This window comes from Solanum verrucosum, unplaced genomic scaffold, assembly GCF_900185275.1.
Source record: "Solanum verrucosum unplaced genomic scaffold, falcon-dt-bn FXZP01000180.1, whole genome shotgun sequence".
Taxonomy (NCBI): domain Eukaryota; kingdom Viridiplantae; phylum Streptophyta; class Magnoliopsida; order Solanales; family Solanaceae; genus Solanum; species Solanum verrucosum.
This window is the reverse complement of record NW_026020402.1, coordinates 1890877-1903249: the sequence shown is the minus strand read 5'-3', so window position 1 is coordinate 1903249 and position 12373 is coordinate 1890877. Positions and strand designations below refer to the sequence as shown.

At 31.6% G+C, this 12373-nt stretch overlaps 1 pseudogene; it reads right to left on the bottom strand.

Annotated features, from left to right (window-relative positions):
- Positions 1-345: 345 nt before the first annotated feature.
- On the bottom strand, positions 346-2974 carry LOC125840119 (uncharacterized; annotated as a pseudogene).
- Between the last annotated feature and the right edge of the window lie 9399 nt (positions 2975-12373).

The following is a 12373-nucleotide window of genomic DNA, read 5'->3' as shown; positions in this document are numbered from 1 at the left end:
TTAGATGGTGATGCATTTAATTAATAGAATGAACTAACCTAATTAATTAACTGCCGGTATTCGAAATTCTAATCAAAAGCGTCAGAATTTAGATACATGTATCTAGTGTGATTCACATATATCTGTGTATCTTGTTCGCCTTTTTCCTATCTTGCTCAGAGGCGGAGTTAGGTGGGGGTTCATGGATTCAGACAAACCAAATAGTTTTTCAGTAGATCCTTTTTTTAAAGCAAATTTACCACTAGACAGTGTCTAGCGGCCTTTTATTAAACATAAAAAAATATCAGTAGGAACAAGTACAAGCAAAGGGGGCTAGGCCTTACCTTACTAATCCTAATGAAGTACCTAACTACTGCTACTTAACAAGCATGAAGAAAATAAGAGCTAGAGAGAACTTAGTATTTTCTGATCATCACAGAGTTTGTAATACACTCCACGATGATATTACAAATGAGGATGCTTAAATAATATAAAAATATGTCAATCAAGAAGAAAGTTGAGCTATCAACCTCAAACTTTCTATTACAAAAGCATGAATTAAAAAAGATTGATTGTCCATCAAAAGTAACTTGAAGTATTTTTCTGTTGTCTTCTTCTTCAAATCCATCCAACAACATTTGATAATTCATACCTTCTTTATGGATTTGTTGGATCTAGTTGAACCTATTGATACTGTCCAATGGTTTTGCTTTGCCTGTCGCATCGGTAGGTGCCTTGGAACAAACTCCTCAGTCATTTTACCGTCCAACGTGTTGTCTTTCATGTGTCTTCTTTTTGCTTCTGTTGCTTCTACTTCTTTGTTGCCTAGGTAATATATCCCCTTCCCTAGCCACTCTATCAAAGCATATGTCCAGCATATCGTCTTCCTCATCTTCATCAAGAGAATCCTCACCCAAATCAATTGTATTTGACACTAAGGGGTCGTTTGGTGTGATGGATAGAGAAAGTTATCATGGGATAAAAATTTAGTGTCTCTTAATCCGTTGTTTGGTTAGACAGGATGGGATAACTTATCGCAAGATTAACAAATAGTACTGGGATAAGTTATCCCTCCTTGAGGGTGGAATATAGTAATCCCAGGATAACTTATCCTGGGATAAAGTATGTTAGTTAACAAAATTACCCCCTTAAACTCTCTTTTATACACCACTCATACATTCATGTATATTAATATAATTTTCAACAACTATAGTAACATTCACAACCTTACTTAATCGTTGTTTTTATCATAATATATTTTTCTATTAAAAAAATACATTTTATAAATACAATTTTTATTTATGAATATATTATAGGTTGATTTTTTTTTTTGCCTAAATTTATGTTTATTTATATTTTGATTTCTCTTAAAATATTCACTCACTACTAAATTACATATTTTGAATTACATAGTTTATTACTCACTTAAAAATTATATTCTATGTATCCATTAAAATGTAGATAACTTTAATGATAAAATTTCTTTTACTTTGATAAATTTAAAATGAAAGTTTAATTTTTAAGCTAAATAAGATGAAAGTTTAATTTTTAAGCTAAATAAGATGAAAGTTTAATTTTTAAGCTAAATAAGATGAATGTTTTATTTTTAAGCTAAATAAGATGATTTTTATTTTTAAGTTAAATAAGATGGAAGTTTTATTTTAAAGTTAAATAAGATGAAAGTTTAATTCTAAAAACACACGGCACAATCATGGAAATGCACATATAAAAATATTTAAGCTAAATAACATGAAAGTTTAATTTTTGAGAATGAATAACTATAGTTTGCAAAGAGAATGTAAAATAAAAAAATAAGGTGGAGGGTATTTTTGTAAACAAACAACTTATTATTAAAAATTATGCAATGGATATAAGTTTGAATATGACAAACCAAACAAGCAATAAAAACTACTCTCAACATAACTAATCCCAACATAATTTATCCCAACATAACTAATCCCAGGATAACTTGTATTCAAACCAAACGACCCCTAAGGCCCTTGACTCATTCTTCTTTGCAAGCACACATTTAGGCACAAATACGAAAGCTTCTGAACTTAATTTGTTGTTCAAAGCAGGTGGTGAGACCTGATCTTCTTGGATCAAATCGTTGTCATTCTCTGTTAACCTTACTTGCTTTCCAGTATTCTTCAATAAAACATCAAAGCTATTCGAACATAATAGGTCTCTTGAGGCATAATTACTAATATCTTGCCTCTTCTCACTGTCATGAAAATCCCCAGTCGGACCTTTTTCACTACATGGAGAATTATTTTGTCTAGTCGGGGAAAGGATTCAGCTACTAGTTGATTTTTTTGTGTGCAACCACTGTCCAGTTTTTAGTTGCATTCTCGTTTTCAACTAGCAAAACATGTTTTCCAGAAAATTCAGCATCTTCAACATCAAATGTATCCATTAGTTTTTGTTTTGAATCCATTAATTTTTTCCCTGAACCAACTTGCAGCGCATCAACCCTAATTCTTGGTGTTCCCCCTGCGCTTTTAGTTGCATTAGACATCAAATTCAGCCCAACTTCTTTTGATTGCACCTCATTAGTAGCAGCCTGTTGGTTATTGCAATCACCTTTATTTTCGGTAGTTGTTTGAACACCAATATTACTTGTATCAACATCTATCGAGTCTGCACGATTTTGCTCAGAAGTGGCAGCAACTAATTGTCGATCTAAAGAAGTAGTTTTACTTTGATTGACATCTACAATCTTTCTTTTTTCATTTAGTATTTCTCTCGCATCACCTTGATACTTTTCACTATCGGTAGTACCTTTTAAAACAACTTCAATGATATCATCAATTTGTTTGTTATTTTGATTTCTTCTCGAGATCAAACGACAATTATCTTCATCATGACCTTGGTGCTTACAATAATTGCAATACAAAGGTAGATTATCATATACAATCTCCTGAAAAACCTTGATCAACTTACCAGATTTTCCATCCACAAACTACAACCTTATACGATTTGAAAGCTTTTTCATTAGATCAAGTATTACCTTGACCCTAGTCGTGCTAGGTCTTGACTTGCTTTGAGTAGCTTTATCTATAGCTATTGGTTTCCCAACTGCTGATGCTATAGACATCAGAGACTTCTTTGCAAACAAATCTGGAGATAAGTTCGATAAAAAAATCCAAACCACAGCTAACGTCGTTTCCTCCTTAGGGTTATATCCAATGGATCATGGAAAAACCCTACAATGGTGCTCTTCTCCATTGTAGAGATCATAATTAACTGAGCGAGATAAAACTAATACATAATCTTCATATTCAACAAAATTTGTCTTGGAGCAAGTAAGTCTATTAAACAATTTCTCTTGGTACCAAGATGTTTCATTAAAATTGACTTTAATACCTTCAAATCTGGCGCACCATTGGATAATTTAAACACCACTGCTTGATGTAATTCCTCTTCGATCATAAAGTCTTGTCTTTCCTCCATTGAAAATGTGATAGTAGGTTCTCCATGAATTATTTCGATTGATTTTACGATTATTTTTTAGTTAATTAGGACAGATTGTTTAGGATTTATAGTATTGAAATTGAAAAAGGTGGTGTATGTGGTGGTTTGGGGTGGTGGGGGGCCTGGACAGCCTCGAAAGGAGGCCGTCCAGTGACCGTAGCAGCCATGATAGCTGCGCAAATGCCGCCTATGTAGGAGCCAAACCCTAGGTCGGCAGTTCTTTTGGATCTTTTTATAATCACCGTAGACTCTGTATTTGTACTAGAAAATTAATTAAAAATATATGTATATTAATTTATGAACCCCTAACAAAATTAATTGATACTTATTAAAAAAATTTAGAACCCCAAATTTTTAATCCTGACTTCGTCTCTGATTTTGCTAGACTCTCTCCTTCTCTCGCTTGCTACTCTCTCCATTTTAATGTATTAAGTAACAAGTATCTGACTTGAAATATGATATAAAATTATTAATCAGTGAAATAATAGTGTAATTATTTTAAATTATAAAAATAAATATTAATAAATATGATACGGATGTATGTCTAATAGAGATAACGTACAAGTTTTGTTTTCTGAAAGATTTACTGTGTGAGAGCCGCCCACAAAGAACATCCAGGTACGTTAATTAATTTTTCAGTCCAGGTGCACTTTTATTTTGTCATGCCACATATATAATACTCTATTTTAGGAAAAATCTTTTTTGCCAGAAAGTTTGGTCAAAATTTTATTTTATCTATGTTATTTTATTTTATTAAATATTTTACCTTTTTAACTTTAATATCTTTTAACTAAAAAATAGAGAAAAGATCAGTTTATTTTAAAATAAAAAAATTATAATTTTTTTAATTTTCTGACCAAATTTTTTGGTCATTTAGCATTACTCTATATTTTATTATATATGAAAAAATTAGTGACAATATTATAATTAATCTTCTGAAAGTCTACTGCTGGAGTGCATGATTACCTATTGACCAGATTCCATGAAGCTAAGTGAGTATTAAGTATCACTTAATTTGTAATTTATACTTGACAACCAATGTTGTTGGAGCAGCTTTTGCCTTTTGCCTTTCTACTCTCTCTTAGGTTTTTTATTTTTATAATAACTAATCCTTTTGTCGTTATTGTTTCATTGCTGATTAAAAAATAGTAGTATTCCATTTTCTCCTTTCCAACATCTCTGAGAGGAAAGAAAATCTCTTTAATGCCAAGGTGGTTGGATCTGAATATATTAAATATTGTTCGATTTTCAACTTTTGTAAGTGTACTATAAAATAGTACTCTCTCTAGTTTTTTAAATTTTCTAGTCAAATTCTAACTAAATTTTCTAGCTATTTAATACTTTCCATGAAATAAAAGGCTTTAATCTACCTTACTACCTTTTCAAGACCTCAAGGGCTACCTATTGAAAATACAGAGGAGAGTCCAACTGGTTCTATGCTCTTTAGCACTTACCAAGGCATTTTGTGTACTTGTATAATGAGGAGGTTTATAGGAATTAGCTGATCACTTTACAGCCACAAGTATTTTTATTTTATATTAATTAGAGAGGCAACCTAAAGCCTAGGTGACCCTTTGCGGCATCCAACTTCCAACTTAAAAGCAACATCATTTGGCACAAATAGGGGAAGATTCCTTTTGCAATTTATGGCAAAAAAGGTTCTTTGTCAAAAACTAGTCTACCTGGCTTATGGAATTACTTGACTTACCGTTTGGCCAAAAATATTTTCAAATTTATTTTGAAAATAGTGTTTAACCATATAACTTGTTGTTTGACAAATATCTCAAATTTTTAAATACTGGAAAAAAAATAGTATTTGGATCAAGTTTTAGTATAAGAAATCCTTTAAAATTTGAAAATTAACCTTAACTTTTATATTTTATAACAACACCCATCATTTATAGTTTTAGACTAAATTTCAGTCTTAGTTTGATATACAAAATTTGTACAGTTATATACATATTTTATACAAATTTTATCCGAGCTTGCTCTCAGAAATCACTTCTAATTACAAGGAGTAATAATAGTTTTTCGTATACAAATATGGTATTGTCCTTTTGTTTTCTTCAATTTTTTCAGATTCATATTCATTGTGTTCGTTATCATGGCTTTTTATGAAACATGTTCCTTATAAAATGATAATACCAACTTAAGGGTATTTTTAATATTTATTAAAACTTATGGATATAATTCATATTTATTTTTAAAAAAAACATTTCTCCTAAAATTTATGACCAAGCAAATGGTGAAACTTCACCCAAAACTTCCCCCAAAAATAATTTGTTGTAACGACCTCCCTCGTCGTTATGGGTGAACTATTAGAGAAGGAAAATGAGAGTGGAAAATTTTGGAGTAGTGAGCCAAAAATTTCAGGATAGGCTAGGCTTGGACGAAATCTGAGTGAGGCAAGTTCTAGGACAATTTGGGGAGGATTGGGTTAAACGTCTAGGTAAAGTCTGATTTCCTTGTTGATACGATGTCAAGGAGTCCGTAGGAATTTTCGGTAGTGAGTTCGGATGAATAGAACACATGATATAGAATTTTGTATGAATGGTTAGTTTAGAACGTCAAGGTTTAAAGGTATGTCGCGAAATAGGCTAATTTTGGAGAATTTCTAAGTCTCTGTCTCGTGCAAGTCGTTATAATGGGCGACACACCGTTTATAGCAGTGGAATTAAGCTGCTATAGTGGGGTTAGTCGCAGTTAATGAAGTAAATTCCAAAAAATTGCTCATTATTTTGCAACCACACGTTACAGGGAAAAGCAGGGGCGACCTAGGGCGAATTTTATTACAGGGAAAAGCAGGGGCGACCTAGGGCGAATTTTATGTGTTTTTCATCGTTATCATCGGTAAAGGTAAGTAAAATGCTCTCCTAACTTAGTAATTAGATTCTTAAGCTTTAGAATTTATGGTGGTGTTCTTAGAGGATAGTTTTGTTTGGTATAGTGGTGGAAAATCCTGATTTGGAGAGAATTATCATGAAATTGGCCTTGATTTTGAATTAGGATATAATCCGGGTGTAATTAAACCATTTGGGTCTGATTATATGTTAGGTTGATTGTTTAAAAACTAAGAATGAGCTAGACTTTATAACAAGGGGAACACTCGGGTTTGATAGAGCTTTCAAGTTTGATTCGAGGTAGGATTGTTGTTTGTTTTCGTTTATGTTATATTAGTTTGCTAACTGCTTTGTTAGTATAACATGTAAATGAAAATGGAAGAAGTATAACTGAAATGTTAACTTGTTGTCATTCACATGCAATAAATGTATTTACTTTGGTGTACAAATGAGATTTGTATATTATGATTGTCGGTTGGTTCGGATATTACATCTGGTATATATTTATGGTTGGCTCTATACCACGCCTGACATATGATATCTTTTGATTGGCTTGAGTACCACGCCTGGTATATATTCTGTTGACTCAGATATCACGTCTGATACGAGATATCAATATATGATTGACTTAGATATCACACTGATACAAATTACTAACGATATTGAGCTTAAAATTTTGAATGCATGTATAATAGCATTACAGTTTATGATTTACGGGGATTGGGAGATAACTCGAGGGCTCAGGGTGGTTTCATACAAGATAGAACCTCTAAAACAGAAGCTATCAAAAACTAAATCTTGCGCTGACGCGATAGCGCAATGAGCGAAAACATGCACCAATTCATATTTCAAGGTCGAGATTTGGTTCAACAGGATAACATAATAAAAAGTCTTTTTCCACCATCTACAATTTCCCCGCGAAACAAATTTTTGTTTGAATCAAATTTTAAGAGAGGCCATCATGTAACAACTTAAGCTTTTAAATAACATGTCATTCAATTCTATATAAATTTTGTTTCTGCCCCATAATACGTAGCTAGAATTCATCAAATTGTGATCCAACGGATAAGATAAGAAACTCAACAAGGATGCTCGATGAAAATGTAACTCTAATTAAATTCAGAACTAAAATCAAATTTACAACATTGTGCCCTAGAGACCTACCCGAACTGATGAAGCACTACATACATACAACAACAACAGACATACCCAGTGTAATTTCACACGTGGGGTTTGAAAAGCACTACATAAATACATGCATATTGAAAAACACAGACGGAAATTAATGAGCATTACAAATGATCGATTGAGTGTCCATCACCAAATATAACTACATTGGCTTATATATATCAATCGTGTTTAGAGTGACCAATGCCTGGACTATGACCTGGGGTAGCAAAATGATAAGCATCTACTGATCCTTCCATCAATCTAAATCCACGTCTCCCACCCATCATCTTAGTAATCTTCTCTTCAATCTTTTCTCCTAAGGTTACTTTTATATCATTAACAAGATTAACATTTTGTGTTGACGCCGCCAAATTTCTTCCTTGGCTGAAAAGGAATAGGTTTGACAAGATTAATAACATGAAGAGTGAACCACAAGCAGAAAAGTTGGCCATATGAAGGAAATGCGTATAGAGAGGAAACAAAAGCTAGTTAAAAGTATTTAGAGCTAGCTAGCAATGTGTATTGTGTGTTTGCCAAGGGTTTTACGTGGGTATATATTGAGTTAAAAAGCTAAAGAAGGCATGTGAGCTGAAGTGAAGTACTCCCCAACATCGAGGAAAGATTCCTCAAGATATTCCCTCCATTACAAATATGTGGCATCATTTGATTTGACAGTCTAAAAAACATGGGAGGATTCTTGAAATTTATTACAGTATATAAAATATGTATTAGATATTTGTGTGACTATGAATCATTTCAAGACGGTAGAAATAAATTTTAAAGATAGGTTTCTTTTTTCTAATTATAAAAATGTGACATATATAATTTTCTAGACAGACTAAAAAAGTGTCATACAAATTAAAACGGTAAAAATAAGTAACACATTGTGCATCGAATGTGTGCTAGAAAACAAGTTGGTGGTGGTGGACAAAAAGGCTTTCATGTTAGAAACTCGCAGCAATCTCGTCATTCAAATGGGTACTTGCATGCAAGTGCGTTTGTAAGTAATTTAATGAAATTAGAATACAAACATATCAACAGGAGCTCAAAGATCAATTTATGCACATTCATTGATCACTACAATAAAAAATATATTTTAGCAACAATAAATAGACACATTAATAAAGAGTGTTAAAGTCTTTATCAACATTAATTAAGTGTCATTAGATCCAGTATCGCTAAAGCCTCTAGGGACATATATTAATTGCCGCTAAAAATAAATATTTAGCGACAATTGCTAATTAATTGCAGCTAAAGATCATTTTCTTTATGTAGTGTGAGGATCCAATTAACAAGCTACATGCATGTTAAACAGTATGGTAAAATGTAAATCTATTTGCATTGACATTGATAGTCAGCGATTGAATAGAAGACACGCGAATTTCAAAGAATTAAACAGGTTCAACTTCATTTTACTCCTTTTCCGTTTACTTTACTTGTTGGACTTGATACACTCATTAAAAAAATAATAGTAACTGTCATGGCTCCTTTTACCACACCACCTGTATATTAAGTCTTGAAAATGATTAGGGAAATTAATGTAATTGTAAAAATAATTTACTTTTCAAAAAAATTAATCTATTTTTGAAACAGTAACAGATGTAGAACTATTTTTCTTTTCCGATTTACAAACCCAAGTTCCTTGAAATACAATATGTATCCTTCCTTATTCTTTTCAACATACGAATACAATCACTTTAGGCTACAGATGCTTTGAACTATTTTTAATTTTCATGTTCGTATTAATCATATGAAATTTGAACAAACACTGTGCTGTCCCTTTGTTTTCTATTTTTAATAATGAGCAATGACCAGTTCAACTTCAAAGTATATATACGAGCATTCTTTTGGTTGACAAGGCATATTAGGAGCTATCATCAAATTGCCACTTACACATATATATAAACTAAACTATGCAAAAGTCTTATTATCTTCCTAAAACTGGTTTTGTCGTATTATTTGTAATTCTAAACTATATATGCATGTGAGAGCCTATATAATATTACTCCTGAACTATGTTCATAAACTTAATCATCAAGATTGCATTGATTTTTGTGTTTGACATGTTGTATCTATTAAGATGATGTTATTTCACAAATTAAATGCATTTTTGTATCTATGAATTGTTGGGTATATAGATTGAATAACATGAAGCTGCATCACTTGTTTTGATATCTATAAAATTATTTTTGACATTTTGCACAGATTTCCTTTATTTATGAAGTTAGCATACTTGTAAAATTGGTATTGTGCGCAGGTTTCTTTCATTTATTTTGTTGTATAAAACTTACAAGTTGTTATTCGTATCCATGCCATTAGATCAAATCTGGACGAAAGTTGCAGAAAAAAAAATGCACCAAAACTAGACTTATATCCAGCAAAAACTGCACTAGCAATAAAAAACTGGACAAAAAAAATTTAGGGCTTTAAAATAGAATAGTTTAGGGGTAATAGGACCCTATGTACATAGTTTATAATTGTAAATAGTACGAAAAAAATTAAATTCACGAGAATAATAGACAGATTGTTAGTTTAAGTCTGTAATTGACAATCTTATCATAATTCAAGAGAATTCTTATACCTTATCCCCATTTTAAAGTACTTCGCCATAGGTTGTCATTTATATCAATTTGATTTAAAGATGCACTAAATTTATGTTCACTGGTGTCGGATTAGACATCTAAACCTCAGCAAAGCTCCATTTAGGGCCCGTTTGGCCATGCGATATGGAATCGTGATATGTAATCATGATATGAAATCATGAGATGAAATTGAAGTTTTGTTTGGACATGCGACATGGAATTTTTGTGTTGTATATTTTCTCATAAACATAAAAATCTCATAAGTTGTAAAACTATTAAAATAGCCCCAATTATTTATTCAATCTTATCAAATAAACAAAAAATTATAAAATTGCATAATAAATTATTACAAAGTTATTTGTTCTCCACTTAAGTAATTGTTTCATCTAACTGTAATTTAATTAAAAAAAATTGAACATAAATTGTAGTGTACTAGTCTTTATGGTTGAGTATAAATAATTATGCATTTAAGCCTATCCAACCTAACTTTCATATCAATTTATTAGAGTAAATGAAGAGAAGACCTTTCACTCCATGTTCAAATAGATATATATAACTATAGTTGTAATAAATACAAAACGGTAGAAGTAATAAATTAAGTGTTGGAGTAAATAAACAGAACAAATTTATTACTCAACAATCGTTTGGTGTGAGTTAAAGTGACTATATGTTGGTGAGAATAATAAATTTTATGTCGGTGAGAATAATACATTTTAAATAGTAATGATGTGATTATAAACTTTATTTACATAAGAAATAAATGGTTAGTAGATATAAATGTAGGGTTATTTTAACAAAAAATAAACTCGTGAATCAATTTTTGTATTAAAATATCTCAAATCATGATATGGAATTCCCATATAATTCCATATCATACACTACAAGAAAAACAATCTCTAGGGAAGGGAAATATGGTCCCTGAAAGTCGAAATCTTGTCCCAAATGAACATTTGAGACCTAAAAATATCTAGTCGTCACCCGTCCTAAACGCGTTCTTCTCTATCACTCAACAACGACGGGACCAAAAAAACAAGTCGTTAAAGATATTTGGGACGGGGATACAATCTGGTCGCGAAATACATTTAGGGACGTTATTTGTGGTCTCAAATAGACCAAATATATATTGGGAAATATGTTTTGTAGGTCGGTAAAACTCTATAGCGACCACCAAAAACTAGTTGTAATAATCTTTAGAGACGATATAGATTTGGTCCTAGTAATCTCTAGCGACCATTAAAGTCCTGTCCTTAGAATTGCTTTAAAGACAAGAACTATTTGGTCCTAGAAATAACTTTAGCGACTCACCAACCTCGTCCTAGAATAGCTTTGGCGACTATCAACAACCCCATCCTAGAATAGCATTAGAGACGAGCAACAAGCATGGTCATAGATTGGCCTTTAGAGACCAGCATAATTCTTGTCCTAGATTGAGCACTAATACATTTCAACAAATATCGAATTGCTACTAAAAATTTTGCGACAAAAAGATGATATATATAGAGAAGAGACAGAGACAATAAGATATGTGTAAAGAAAACAATTAATTACAATAAACTAGTTGATATCCAATATTTGCTTAACAAAAAAAACATATAGCTAATTACATCCGAGTTAGACTATGGCATCAAGTTTTGCATTAAATTTGTAGCAAACTAATAGTGATCTCATTCATCTTCTTCTAAACTTGTATCTTGCACAGAAGAATGAACAAAAGCTAGTCAAAAAATTAAAAGTACCAATCTCCATCGAGTGTAATCCGTAAACATCAACAAAAGCTGCAAGAAAATAAGAAAAAAAATCCATTAGAAAAACTTTGAGATGTATTAACCGAGAATCTAATATCTATTTTAAAGATTTACAACTATATATATATGTAACATTTGTCGGATAATAAAAACAAATGGACTCAATAGCTTAAGACATGAGCAGGAATGAAAATTAAGTTGGGCAAAAACAACTGCAATTAACAAAAACAGCTTAGAAATCTCTTGTGTGAAATAAACATAATCTAGAACTAACTGACAAAGCATTCACAAATATGTATCATAGCGATCGTTGTTCGAGGCTCCACACGAAATCCACTATTAGTCCTACTATTCTCCTCTCAAATATGTATCAAAGACCTGATTCAATTACCCCTGGTTTGATGCTCAAGGCATTCCCATTGATCCTTGCAAAATCAAGAAACATTTTGAGGATTTTTATGATGATTTGTCTGAAGAATTGAACAAGTGTGGAAAGATTGAGAGCCTGCATATTTGTGACAATCTGGATGATCACATGGTTGGTAATGTTTATGTTCAGTTTGGAGAGAAAGAGCAGGTTGTA